Source organism: Condylura cristata, unplaced genomic scaffold, assembly GCF_000260355.1.
Source record: "Condylura cristata isolate star-nosed mole 26May11 unplaced genomic scaffold, ConCri1.0 scaffold00014, whole genome shotgun sequence".
NCBI lineage: Eukaryota > Metazoa > Chordata > Mammalia > Eulipotyphla > Talpidae > Condylura > Condylura cristata.
Genome location: NW_004567115.1, coordinates 39,073,540 through 39,088,109, shown reverse-complemented (window position 1 = coordinate 39,088,109; position 14,570 = coordinate 39,073,540). Strand labels below are relative to the sequence as shown.

The 14,570-nt window shown below is 45.8% G+C and overlaps 1 protein-coding gene across 3 annotated transcripts in view; it reads right to left on the bottom strand.

The window, feature by feature from the left end:
• The window catches only part of IRF2 (interferon regulatory factor 2), an 80,581-nt gene that overhangs the window by 53,218 nt on the left and 12,793 nt on the right, over positions 1–14,570 (bottom strand). The window contains exon 1 of one of the 3 annotated variants that reach the window (XM_012725006.1): positions 13,470–13,511. The exons of the other annotated variants lie outside the window; for them this stretch is intronic. The gene's annotated coding sequence lies outside the window, so the exon portion shown is untranslated. Of the gene's footprint in view, positions 1–13,469; positions 13,512–14,570 lie in introns of those variants that run through there. 3 annotated transcript variants of the gene reach the window in all.

Here is a 14,570-nt window from a genome sequence, read left to right as displayed (position 1 = left end):
CTCTCAGATGACCAGCACCGCCTGGTACTCGACTGGCAATGTGGACCAAGACACAGCTATAGGCCTAGCCCGGACAACTGGGCACACACAGGGTATGGGGTGGGGCAGGCACCCCAACCCAGGCAGCACCCTAACAGGTGAGGAAGTTTCCTGAACAGTCAGAGTAAGGGGCTGCAATGGTTTGCAGCAAGGGGTCTCTCGAGGGACACAGCCCACGTGAGCTACTGCCAAGACCCAGGACATTACAATGAGTGCTCTCTTGTGTGTACTGAGTCACCCGGGAGATCCTGATGTCATCAGAGCCCTGAGTTTAAGTGAGAAAACAACAATATAGCAATCAAGAAGATGCTCCTCAAAACAATGAAGCGAGCTCCCCTCCCCCCCAAAGGAATGCTTTCGTCCCAAAGCCCATTAGATGGAATTGAGCAAAGCCCGTGATTCCACTGATAGCCTGCCCGAAAATCACAGCCACCAAGAACCTGTGAATGCGACCTTATTTGTAAGGTCTTTGCAGATGAAGTCAAGTCAAAGCAAAGGCATGATGCTGGGTTACGGTGGGCCCTGAATCCACCATGACCAGTGTCCTTACAAGAAGCGGGAGACACACAGAGAGGAGGTTGAATGACAGCCCAGACAGATGGGGCAAGCAGGGGTGCTCCAGGGATCGCCAGCAACCACCAGAAACTAGGAGGGCAGCAGGAGCGGGTTCTCCAAGACTCCTTGTAGTCCCCAGAGGAAACCAGCCCCCCAAGACCTAGATTTCAGACTTCGACCTCCAGAAATGTGAGGATAGATTTCTGTTGGGGAAGCCACTCAGTTTCTGGAACTTTGTTAAGGTAGCCCTAAGAAACGAAAGCAGTGGACAGAGGGGTGCAGGGAAGCACAGCCCAGGTGGGGGTCAGGCTTCGGAAAGCATCTACTTGCGTGGCAGGAGGTAGCAGTGTCCTGGGTGTGAGGACACATGTAGGAGGGAGACTGCACCCCAGGGGGGTGTCGGTGCCCTCCCCCCTCCACCCCCCCCCTCCTACTCCGGAGGGGAGCAGGCTGTCTAGAGTGCAGGAGCCCAAGGAAGGGGCTGATAGGGGAATCCCTGTGGGGGTGGGGAGTGGGAGTTTAGGGGGCCAAATATAGGCAACTGGGTATATTAGCTAATGCAGTAAAGCTAAGGGCAGCCAGGTTTCTCACTATTGGAAAGGAAATTCAAACACAAAGAAAACTAGAAAATTGCTGGGTATTGGATTGCAATAGGGTTGAATTCATGTTTTTCACTTATCTCAATAAATACATAAGAAAATACAGATGTGTGTGTGACAGAGAGCGAGAGAGAGAGAGAGAGAGAGAGAGAGAGAGAGAGAGTATCTATATAAATGATAAAACTATGTTTCCTAACCCTGCCCACTAAGGGCTTCTTGAGAAAATGGTCAACTCTGGGGATAGATAGGGAAAGCAGAAAGAGCCTGAAGTACATTTGGGGGTTCACAAAGTAAGGAGGTACTGAAAGAATAATGGGAACATGTCAAAGGATAGAAATAACAGCCAAATATGAGACAATCTGAGCATCAAAGTATAGTAAAAATGTGTCCTAGTCCATTGAACAAAACAAGAATCCATGAAAAACAAGGAAGAGAAAGCTTTTTCATGAAACAGAATGCCAGCTCACAAACAATGGAACTAGAAGAGCTGGCAGCTAGCAACGTAGTAATTATTCAGTGAAGAAACATCAATAGATGCCGAAACCAGTCAGTGGAAGTTTGATCCAAAACGGGACATTTACAGTCTCAAAGCACCTCCCACAAAATATTTTTCATTACAGAGAGGAAAAAGAGTAACTTCATAATGGGAGAAGCCAGACGGTTACATCGTGAATCCAATGAGCAAATGAAGACCTCCTCAATAAAAGGTCAGGTCAAAGTCAGCCACCACCTGAGAGCAGAGCTCTGGCATTGCACCTGAGATAGGCTTACAGAAAAGACGGAACCAGATCTAATCATGAAACCAACACAAACAGACTGACAGACAGCCTATAAGATAACTCGCTTATAAGTGTCAAAAGATGTCAACAGCGTGGAAGTTAAGGAGAGATTACAGAGGCAGTAACACCTCGTTGCACCCCGTAAGCCTAGAGCTGGCTCCTTTGCTACAGAGGACATCATGAGACATCTGGCAACCTCAATGAGGTCAGATGGCTGGTATGTATGTGCCAGGGATTCTGACCGTCAGTTGTGGTCATTTTAGAGAAAGTTCCTGTTTGCAGGCAAGACACACTGAAACAGTCAGGAACAACAGGAAGTCATGTGGGCAATTTACTCTCCAAAGGTTCAGGGGGAAAAAAATAAACCCCTGTACCATTTTTGCAACTTTACTGTAAACCTGAAATTAGTTTCACAGAAAAAGACTTGGGCAGAAAGACAATAGCAAAGTACTGTGATTTATAGGAGAGGGGGGAATCCATGGCATTTGTGCAAACACAACAAACACTACAAAACTCCCTCTGTGGTGTTTAAATTAAACTGCTGGCAGTTTTCTCTTAATCCAGGCTCCGCGCTGCAGAGAGCCTGGGCATCAATCACCTCACTCCTCCATCCATAAGGGAGGACAATCAAGCAACAATTATCTGAACCAGGAGCCTGTAAGCTTCACTTCTTGAGGAATGTGAGGAGGGACAGTCTCTGATACTCTCACAATGTAGGTTGGGTAGGAAACTAAAAAACAAAAAAACCCAACAGCTGAGCTGCCTGCATGTTTGAGAAGGTGCTTAGATTCACCTTGAATCCATAAGGGAAGTTGTTTGAACTTGAAGACACAACACTCAGTGGCACTGTTTCACCTTGAAGGCAAGTGAGCAGCAAACAAGTCAGAAGACCCCACCCTGGCCTTGCCACATTTTTAGCCATTCAGGCTTCGGGGGTCCTGTGACACCATATTCTCTGAGGGCATTTGGGAACCACTGTATTGTCGACTGAAGCCCCAGAGCGCGGTGTTCTGGGCACAGCTCCGTTTTCTTCCCACTCAGTTTCCACTCCCACGGCCGTCCAAGCACTTGGCTCAAAGAGCATCCACCACGAGTAACGGTTTTGCTTTTTGTTTCTCAACTTTTCCTCAACTTGCAGAATGTGGAAGGTGATTTAGTTCTACTTGCTCAAGCCTGGCTGACATGTTCTTCATAACTTGGGCCTCACAGTCACCAACAGAGCACATAAGTACTATTCCCCAGGAGAACAACTACAGCACTGTAAGAACAAAAAGTGAAGCCAGGGGGTCCAGAACAATTCCTGCCTTCAGCGGAGCCCTAACCAGCATCCAGCTGACTGTGCTCTCTCTCCCCACCCCACCCCCAACCTATTATCTGCCCTGCTGCCAGAACCCTCTCCCACAAGCACAAGTAAGATCTACTTAAAGACCCAGGCTCCAGCTTCAACTCCCCCCTTGTCCTCCCCTTCCCGACCTCTAGTCAGTGATGTGCCCCAAGGCCTCTGCACCCTTTGTCCTCAGCCTTAACAGCATCCCCACTGGGGACTAAATGACATTCCTCAGGACTAATGACATTCCTCAGGTCTTAGCTTCCAAATCACTTCCTCAGCAAGTCTTGGTCTTCTCAGAACATCTCAGGTCCCAAATCCATCCATGAGGCCCAACACCAATGCTGGGAACAACAGCCCTGTTCCCAGGGCCCACAGTCTGGCAAAGGCTGATGCTTTATTTGAAAATAATGAACTTAGGTTGTCTGTATGACCAGAGAGGAGGCCTTACAGCCTAGTAAAAGAAGGCTGGTGCATAAGCCATTACAATGAGGAAAATGATGAAGTGTCTCTTAAAAAATGGTACCTTATGGCCCTCCCTGGTGGCGCAGCGGGTTAAAGCACTGCACTAAGAAACTAAAGCCGCTTCCGCATGAGTTCGAGTCCCGCCTGCCCCGGAGGCGACCACACGGTGAGGCAGACCTCTCCTGACCCGCCCGCTGCTCCCCTCAGCAGTGTACTTCGTTGATCTGCCTGTTCTGCTCCCCGCTCTGTCTCTGGTGAATCCTCTCACCCTCCGCATCTCTGGCCTGTACCCCAGTTCTGTACGAACAAATAAATCTTTAAAAAAAAAATGGTACCTTATAGGCCTCCGTAGTGGCACAGTGGTTAAAGCACTAAGAAGCACTAAGAAGCTAAAGCCACTTCAGCATGAGTTAGATGCCCACCCCAGAGGTGACCCCTATGGCGCGGCAGACCTCTCCTGACCTGCCCGCTGCTCCCCTCAGGAGTGTGCTTCGTCAGTTGGCCTGTTCTGCTCCCCACTCTGTCTCTACTGTATCCTCTCACCACCCCAGTTCTATAAGCATAAATAAATAAATCTTTTTTTTTAAAATGGTGTGGATAATTTATTTTTATAAATGCTGTGGAGAATTTTAAGAAGGTCATGAGTTATACATTTCTTTAAACTGTTTTTATAAAGAATAATTTAAACTACTTTAGGCTTTCAAAATATAACTTGGAATCATGTTCATTTCAAAGTTTTTTTTTTTTGAAAGATTTATTTATTTATTCATATAGAACTGGGGTACAGGCCAGAGATGCGAAAGGTGAGAGGAGTCACCAGAGACAGAGCGGGGAGCAGAATAGGCAGATCGACGAAGTACACGGCTGAGGGGAGCAGCGGGCGGGTCAGGAGAGGTCTGCTGCGCCATGTGGATCTCCTCCGGGGCAGGCGGGGATCGAACTCATGTGGAAGTGGCTTAAGCTTCTTAGTGCTATGCTTTAAGCCGCTGTGCCACCAGGGAGGGCCAATTTCTCAAAGTTTTATATGTGAGAATTCACTTACTGAATATTCTAGAGAAGCTTACTAAGGTTAACTGGCATTGCATTGCCCATTATCAAGAACTCAATATGGTGACCATGTCCAAAATGGAAGATTTCAAGTTACACATGGGGCTTTATTAATAATTACACCTAGCTTTTATAGAGAGGAACTACTCAGGGAAATTCCAGGCTGGGGCGAGGGCAGGTCTTGTGCTATGGGACATATATGTTCTTTCATTCAAAACCCTTGGTCCAGATAATGTATCAGAATTAATTTGCTTTTGAAATTTAGGACCATAATATGTTCAGCACATAAACCACCACCACCCCCCTCCCAGTGATATCTAGGGGAGAACCCCCTAATCCAACACAGTCACATTTCTGCAGTAAACATGAACATTCACACTGACAGAGACTAGTAAGAGCTATGAATAGCTTTATGCCAATTCAGGGAAGACTGTATTGCCAAATGAGTCATGATAAAAACTTCTAGTTTTCAGAGGTTTTTGGATTGCAAATAAGGGACTTCAGATCTGTAATTGATTTCAAGTTATTTCTATCTATCCTTAGACTATATTCTTGTTCCCATGTTACACAAGAAAATCAACATCTTCTTCCGTAAATTGTACTTACATTATAAATTAATCTGGCATGTACTGTGCTTAAATTAGTGAATGAGTACATTTTTTGTCCCAAAATGGAAAAGTTTAATGCAAACTGATTTGGCATGTTAGAAAGTAGAGAAAACTTTTGCTGAATATTTTTATACACTTTGAAGTCTCAGCAGTCATTTAATAATTAGGTCTACCTAGCAATAGACAGGCTTGACTTCACCGGTTTTTGCTAACTGTTTTACTTGGCCAATCTAATGCATTAGATATGTATTGGTAAAATATAAAAAGCTTTAAGAAAGATTCAAAGTCTCTCTAAAATATCCACCCCAGCGTCCCTTTACAGCATTTGCAACGACACTGTTCCTTCCTGTGACATTGTAAACATTTGATTTCAAAAATCAAATTTATTACAAAGGACAGTTTTATGAGCATCAAATAAATCTGAGTTTATTTATTTTGTTTGCTTACTATTGTTTACTCCATGGGAGCATTGCATCATTCACTGAGATAGGCCTGTGAGTCGCTTTCTCCTTCAGTAAGACCTGATTCTCTCTGAAACCCATCATGTGAAATTAAAACACTAAACACTGAGACTTGCACGAATACACATTTTCTCAAGGCACTGTCTAGAAACTTTACTTCTTTCACTTATCATTTCAAATGACTCTGAACAAAAGGGCAAATATAATAATAATGTATGTTAGAACACAAGAAGCATAAAAGCTATCCAGCTGCTCGGTGTTTGTGGGACCTGGTCACATTCTGTCCAAAGATCCTTAGGCACAAACTTCCTCCGGCTGTGTGAAGGCAGAGAGTGTTAAGATGCTAAGCTGGGCCCTCCCTGGTGGTGCAACGGGTTAGGATGCAGCACTGCAAGCTAGCCGCAGCTACTTCAATGTGAGTTCGATCCTGGCCCAGGAGGTGACCCACATGGCGTGGCAGATCTCTCCTGAACCTCCCCACTGCTCCCCTCAACAGTGTACTTTGTCGATCTACCTGTTCTGCTCCCGACCCTGTCTCTGGTGAATCCTCTCATGGCCCCCGCACCTCTGGCCTGTACCCCAGTTCTGAATGCATAAATAAATCTAAAAAAAAAAAAGATAGCTGAGCTTAAGGATCCCAGAGACCTTGCTACCAGACCTGATTCCTTAGGAGGTAAGGATGGTGGTGGAAATGAAGTCAAAGAGCTTTACAGAGAGCCTGTGTCTAAACTCCGCACTTTGTGTACACTGTGGCTTTCCCCCAACACCCCATTTAGCCCTCACAATAACCTATGATCCAGGAACTATTGTTAGTACGTCTCATTTTAAGAACAGAGAGTTTAGCCTGTGCTCAAGCTCACTCTCCATCATTAAGCTCCTTTCGTGTGACATTCCAGTTTCCAAAATTGAGCTTCCCTCTTGAGTAGGCTGCCTGAGGCCTTGGGTCTCCAACATAAATCCTTAAAAAGCAGTGTTTCACAAGCTTTCCTTGCAGAGCATGGTAGTTTTGACAGTGGTTTGCTCAAGTTAGGCACATCTCGGGAACATGGATGTTAGAGTTCCTCAGGGCTTGTCAGAGAGAAAACCCGGGCCAGCGCTGTGGCCTTCCCCAACACTTTCTGTTCTGTTCATCTTTGTTCCGAGGGAGGAGCAATGAACAATGTAAACACCCACAAACAAGGATAGGACGTGAAGATAAGTGAGCTGTCTGGGACTTTTCCTAAAAGAGGAAGTCTGCTGACCCATAGCACCCCAGGCTGCACTGATGAAAACAGAGAGAGAGTGTGTGTATGTGAGTGTCTCACCAGATCCAGCAGCAGAGATAAGCACAGGTCTAAAACTTGAAGTCTCTAAGCCAAACTTTGAAAAACCTTTCCCCTCCTTTTGACATACTCCTTGGGTGACATGGTAACCCCAGCAGGTAATCCCAGCAGGCCCCCTTGACTGACAGGTGTGAATTCCACCACCATCCCAGGGATGAGAATGAAGCAGAAAGGAGGAATGTGAGCGCATGAGAATGAACACTCCTGCCTTTCCCAGCCTGCGGACCCGCCAAACAGGCACAAGGCAGGACAACTTCAGAGCAGGGCCACGCTCCAAAGCAACAGCTACTCTTCCTTAAAGCACACTTTCCTAATAGAATTTCGCAATGATTGCTTCAGGAAACTCATTTTGCATCCGTGCAATCTGATGCGTCGAGAAAGCCAGTGAAGAAAGACAGTCCCCACAGTCAAGGGACTCATAGACGGGAGAGTCTCATCACAGCCCTCAGTTAACTTTCCCCTACTGGCTCCCACGTGAGTAACAAAGCAGAGGACGGATGCACCTTGGGACCTGCTGGCGTGAGGCTTCAAGTCCTGACTCTACCACTTACTGTTTGACCTTGGGCAGATGACTGACCCTGTTTCCAGAGGGAAATTTGTGAGGCTGATATAAGGAAACATGAAAAACATCCAGAAACGTGCTTTATGTCTCACACGTATGATGACCTAGAGGTTAAACACGAACAAAAATTCCAGGCAGGAACCTGGCCATGACATATCAAAGATTCATTTTTTAAAAAAGATTTATTTATTTATGCAGAGAACGGGGGTATAGGACAGAGTACAGGGGAGGTGAGAGGATTCACCAGAGACAGAGTGGGGAGCAGAAGAGACAGATCCACTGAAATACACTGCTGAGGGGAGCAGCGGGCAAGACAGGAGAGGTCAGCTGCGCCTTGGGGGTCATCAACCTGGCCGGGATCAAACTCGCACTGAAACAGCTGCGGCTAGGTTCGCACTGCTGGGCTTTCATCGGCTGTGTCACCAAGGAGGGCCCTCAAAGATTCTTAATGACATCCTCTGGCCTTGCCTTGTCACTTCTAGGACTGCTTCTCAAGCAAGTTAGTCAGGTGTGAAACAAAATTAAAAATCCCCCTTTAGAATAAGAAATTTCTGAAAAAATTAAAACGAAATGCAGTTTGTAGGTTGGGTCCTGGCCTGATATGAACTTAAGAAGTTGAATTGTATAAAAATAATAGCTATAGATAACCGCTGTTTAGAGCTTACTGGCAGAAGGGACAGCTCAAAGGATATGTTTTCTGGGAAAAAAGAAAAATTCTACAATGATCACTAAATCTGTTGCTGCTACAAATGTGTTAGTCGTTCTTATTTAAAAAAAAAAAGAACTTCACAGGTAAATTACTTCTCGATCTATCGAAAATGAAACTTACTTTATGTAGGATTTTAAAGCCATCACCTGTTGAAGACATTTTTTAGGATAATTTGCATAAGGCAATGAAGACCTAATGGAGTAGTGGAATAGCGTGACCTTTTAAAATGTTTCATGGACCTGCAATCGCGCTGGCACCATGGGGCATGTTTGCTGCAGACCCCAGCACCTAGATGGCACCGAGTTCTGCAATTCAGCAAAGTAAGAATCATGCACAGATTTCCAAGCATATGGACTCAGGCTCATCTTGCACATTCCAACCGTCTTTCCATATGGAAAATGGGGAAAGAAGCGACCCTACTTTCCCCTTAATCAGCACGCCCTCTGAGCACTGTCTTTGCCAAACAGAAGTAAAGCAAATGGTCAGATACACAGTCCCCAGACTTTTGCAGGGGTGGGGGGGGCGCGTTCATGTAAGACTGTCCCACTATCCGTGTGTAGCCTGGGTTCCCTGGACACCATCCACCCACATCAGCAGCAAGAAAGCCTGGAAAAGAGGTCTTCGACCCTAAGAACGCCCAGATAGCCCAGAAAACATGAGGTAAGGCAGTGCCTTTGAGATCAGTGTGGACAGTGAAGTGGGTGTGTCGACAGTGAAGTGGGTGTGTCACGAGGTGAGTGTGGGGGGAGCAGGCCAGGAGATGGTGGGACCTGAATCGGCTGGGTAGATGCAACGGTCACCCAAGTTGCTGCAGTTTTATACACTACGGACCCACAGGGGGTGTGTTCTGTCCCATCCAGAAGCCAAACAAGAGCACGTGTGGAAAGAAGTGATAACGATGCTTTCAGCATTTAAGTTTTGAAAAATCAAGCAACACAGTTCTTAGAGGGCTAGCATACTGGAAACTTCTAAGAAAGCCTACTTGCATAAAATGACAAATTTGTTTGCTGCTATCTGATTTCAAATCCATTACCGGCAGACTATGTTGAAAACCAGTGCCTTCTCAAAGACAGATGGCTGGAAAATAATTTGCTTTGGAAAAGGCTGACGTTGAAGGCCGCTGTCTATCTTCTCCACTGAATGAGAACAAATGACTGGCTCCCCCGCACCGCGTCCCAGGCTGGCCCTTCCTCGTGTTGCCACTTTCCCTTTGAGGATTTCCTTTGAGTCGTCCCCTCTGCCAGCAGGCTCTACACAAAGGTCCCCTATTACTATTTCTAGTGCCATTGCCATTGCTATTGCTATGGCGACTGCTGCTGCATTACTATGACGTGTAATGATGATGGTGACGATGACAATTCTTTCTGCTCCAGTAGGCCAGGGCCCAACACACGAAACTACGCATTTAGTTAAACTTATAGTCTACAGCTTTCACTCTTTCTCTCCCTCAAGTCATCTGATTGCCCACTGACTGAATTCCGACTGGGAAGAAAAGAGCCAAGACTGTTAGCCCCTCTTCGTACAAGAATATCTCTAAAACAACAACATTCTCCCCTGCAAGCTGGAGAACTGTCTCCCAGTATTTTTCTGAGACACTTGTTGTTCTCTGTTCACATTCCAAGTGGCACCTGGGAGCCGGCTTTGGCACCAGGGTAAATCATCAAGTTCCCCTCCCTCTGCCCATCTGTTCCAGACAGGCACCGGCTCCTTCCCACCCCTGACTGAAGAGAGCCTGGGTCTGTGGGCAGCACACCTGGGTTCAAGCCTCCGCACTCCCAGCCTACACCTCCTCCAGATCTTAGTTTCCTCATCTTGCAAACAGGGATCTTAGAGCAGCAACTGGAGAGAGATACCGTGAGGAAGAAACAACCAGCAGTTCTTAATAGGGGGGAAAGTATGGGTCACCCCTAAAATTTCCACGAAGACTAGAGACATCATCAGCACTCCCACAGGGGGTGGAAGAAGGGGAAATCCAGGGTCTATCTTTGGGGTTATTAACACAGCCTCCACCCTGCTCTGGCTGGCACAGCATCTACCAACTTGCTCAAAATCCTTCAGGGGCTCCATGACAAGCACAAAGGAAGACCTGGCAAAGGAAGACCTGGCTCCTAACCACTGATTCAGCTCCTCCCTCCCCAATTTGACTCCTCATCCCACAGACTCCTTCCCTCTGTTAGTGCAACCAAGGTTCACAGCTTGTACAAAAGAACAAGCATGTTGTATACAATCTTCGTGAGCACAAAAGCAGAAATCCCATGATGTTTATTTTATTTTTTTAGAATATTTATTTATTTATTCATACAGAACTGGGGTACAGGCTAGAGGTGTGGGGTGGTGAGAGGCTTCACCAGAGACAGACTGGGGAGCAGAACAGGTAGATCAATGAAGTACACTGCTGAGGGGAGCAGCGGGCCAGTCAGGAGAGGTCTGCCGTGCCATGTGGGGTCACCTCCGGGGAGGGCGGGGATCGAACTCATACTGAAGTGTCTTTTTAGCTTCTTAGTGCTGTGCTTTAACCTGCTGCAGCACCATGAGGGCCCTGATGTTTATTTTTAAACCTCCCAAAAATATCAAGCACAGGACGGTGCATATAATGCCTATGTAGTAATTAGTTCTTGATCAGTATGTGGATGAAGCCCTCCTGGAGAGCCCACTGGGGAAGTGGTAGGGAGGAAAAGGCAGATGATATGAATTCTATGTTGTGATGGATAAAACTTAATATGAACAAGTGATGAATAAGCCAGGGGTCGGGGGAGGCGGGAATTACCACAGAAAGTGTACAACTAAAAAGAAGCAATTTTACTATTTACATGGCATGTCCAGGTGAATTAAGTGAAGTACATTAGTAAACTTTTCAATTACATTTATTCAACATTTCACTCAAACATGGATTGAGGACTTGGACGTGTTCTTTGGGGGCGCGGTCTCTGGCCTCAAAGACTTTGCACTGCAGTGATGAAGGCAGGCACAGAAACAACCACCTTTAAGCAAGGTATCATGTCCGGAAAGCGATACTAGAGAAGCACACCCGAGTCGTGCCTCAGCTGTGATGCGCCCAGAGCAGAAGCCTTCAACACAGCTGGCCTCGGCTCATTCCCGCATCAAGCTCGGGCCCTTCCACTCATTTGCCTCGCATGTGACCCTGCATTGGCAATAGGTGAATTTTATCAAGATGTATAAAAGCCCAAAAGAGAGAACTCTGAAAGGCTAGAAGAAAGCAGAAGCATTTGAACTGGACCTGGAAAGGTAAGAGATCCTCAGGTAGAAAAGTGGGGGTGGAGGGTGGGGGTCCCAAACAAAAGAAAGAACAATACAAGTGGGAAGGAGTAAGTAAGAGTGGCTGGCATGCTGGAGCATTAGTAACAGAGAAGCTGTACCACAGGGGAGGAGATGGTGGATATGGTAAGGCTTGACTGAGCCTGACTAGCAGAGTCATTTGTCCTTGTCCCTTAAGAAGGGTCCCTGTAACTGGTGAGTGACACACCCCACCCCGTGCACCCTCAGGGCACAGACACACACAGGCTGATGTGCTTTCCACCTGCTGTTCAGTCCTTGTCCCATGATGGAGGAGGGGAGGCAGTCCTATTAGTTCTAATGTACTTCAGATGAGTCTTTGGAGAGGAAATACAAATGGAAAACTAAGTCAATCATTAAATTTAATTCGACTCAATTACAACTGAGCACTGGGTATATGCAAGCCATTTTGTTCCTGTGAGGAACACACAAGAGCACTCCAAAATGCATAATCAGGTCAAGGAGGCCATCTTTGATAATTCAGGACATGACAGATTGAAATATACCATAGAAATAGCTGGGGCCTTGAATAAGCTCTTCAAGCCTTATCCCTACAATGAAGGAAGCCCGGAAATGCTACCCGTGGGTCACCAAGCTGTTGAGGCCACCACACTTGATGGTTCTACTACCATTTTTACCCCAGCCACACTGTGGGGGTACAGGAGGGAAGAGGGCTCAACCATGAAGCAGGCAATCATGTGGGTGACCTCCCATTTTCCTGTGTCCCTGTGGGTCAGATTAAGGCTCCGTGGTGGTCCCCAGGCATCAGCCACTCAGAGGACCTGACCAAGAACACCACCTGCTGAGCAGTGAGGTGTCTCCTCGCCAGAGGCCAGTTTCACAGGAGCTACTCTACAGACACCCTGCCCTCAACACCTCCGTGGCACTGAGGTGTTGTTTCAGGCACCTTACCATCCTCTTTCTTCTCTAACCTGGGCTTTCATTTGTATCAAAGGCAACCATCCTCCTCACTTGAGTATTGCCAACCAACCATAATCACACTCCTCATAAACCAAATCAAAACAAACAAAGGGGAGTACAAAAAATATTTTTGTACCTGTGTATCACTTCCTCTTAGGAATGTATGAAAGAACGTCAAAAACAGGGCTGGCTGTTATCAAAAGCATAAGCCAATCCTTTCGGGGATGCCCATCCTGCCTGTGAGTGAAAAATGTCTACTTCTCCTACGTCTCTTAAACCTCGCAGACCCTCAGCGCTGACACACCCAGCTCCTAACAGTCATTACCTACCATTTTCTAAAATGTAAGGAGGGGCAATGTTCCAAATCTTTAATAATCTTCCCCCAAAGAAGCCTGCTCTATCCATGGAACAGAGCTGTAAAAACACATGCTCTAAAGAAGAAAGATCACGGAAAGTGATGGTGAGACTCCCCTCCCCCCCCCCACCCCCAAGTATCTGCCTGTATCTTCCAGTAAAGCCACAAGACCTTTCCAGGCACCAAGCCTGTAAGAAATTTCCACCCCTTTGCTCTGGCTCTTTTTCACCCCAAGATGCTCATTTATCTGCCCCCACTTGACACAGCCCTCCTCCCTTAGGGCAACAGAAAGGTGGTGATCAAGCACTCTCCAATCTCTCTGGTCAAAGAGACAACTCTTTTCTCTTCCCTTCCATAGCTCTTTGCTTGCTGGGCTTCAATTACACACAAAGTTCATTCTTTTTGTTACTACAAACAGTGACTGACCTGTCTCTCTCGCTACATGATGTGCTCTTTCAGACACGACACGTTCAGCTGAGCCTCTCCACCGCGCAGCGATTCACAGACAGCAGCTCTGAAATGTCTCTTGAAGAAATTCATTCTCAAGTTTTAAAATGTTTGCAGAAAGGAGCCTTCAATTAACTTCATCATGACCCTTTGTTTTCACTGTAATTGAACCTAATTTTCAGGACTTTTTAAAAACCTGGACGCCAGGACCGAGTGGAATAACTCTTCTTACCACTCTATCCACAGCAAAGGCAGGCTTCGTGTCTTCCTCCCAGTTATGGATGACTCATTCCCACTTAGAATCCAAATGTTATTTTATCAGGCTATGTTTTTCAACAAAATCTAACCTTTCAAAAAGATTGAGCACTTCAAGTAAGCCAACAAAAAACTTGCTAATGGGTGGGTTGTGCTCTTTCACTGAATTTCTTCATCTACCATAGTTCTTACAAGAAATAGATGGCTTCTCCTTCGGTCAATAATTCATAATACACAGGTGCTGTTATTCACCTTACTTAACAGCTCTATTATACAGCAGTAATTTTTTCATCCACTCAAGCATCAGTATAGAACCATTACTGACTGCACTGTTTCAGTTTTCATACCTCTAAATGTTATACCGAGGTTGCTATTACTCCCTTTTATCCAAAATACCACAAAAATGATTAACCCAGGTTCTTTTTCATACGATATTCAAGGGCTGCTATGTTTTGCCTTTAACCAGGAGTTTTAGAATTCAATATACAACAGAAACAATTAATTTCAGAGTTGAGCAAAACATACTCAGTATTTAATCTGGCCACAAAACCCTGGGCAGCCCACTTGATTTTTCCAGCTGAAAAAATAAAGGAGCAGACTATAATCTTGAAGGAAATTTCTAATTTTAGTATTCTATGAGGTTAAATACTTTTATCTGATATCCCATTTACCAATTCACTCTGATTTACTTGATTTGGTATAATTTAATTCCTCGATAGGTGAATTATCAGTGTAACAACATTTCAATTTTTTGATGTTACATATGCTATCCAGCAACAACTTTGCTAGTTGTTGAGATCACACTAGGATGTCATTTTGGAAGCC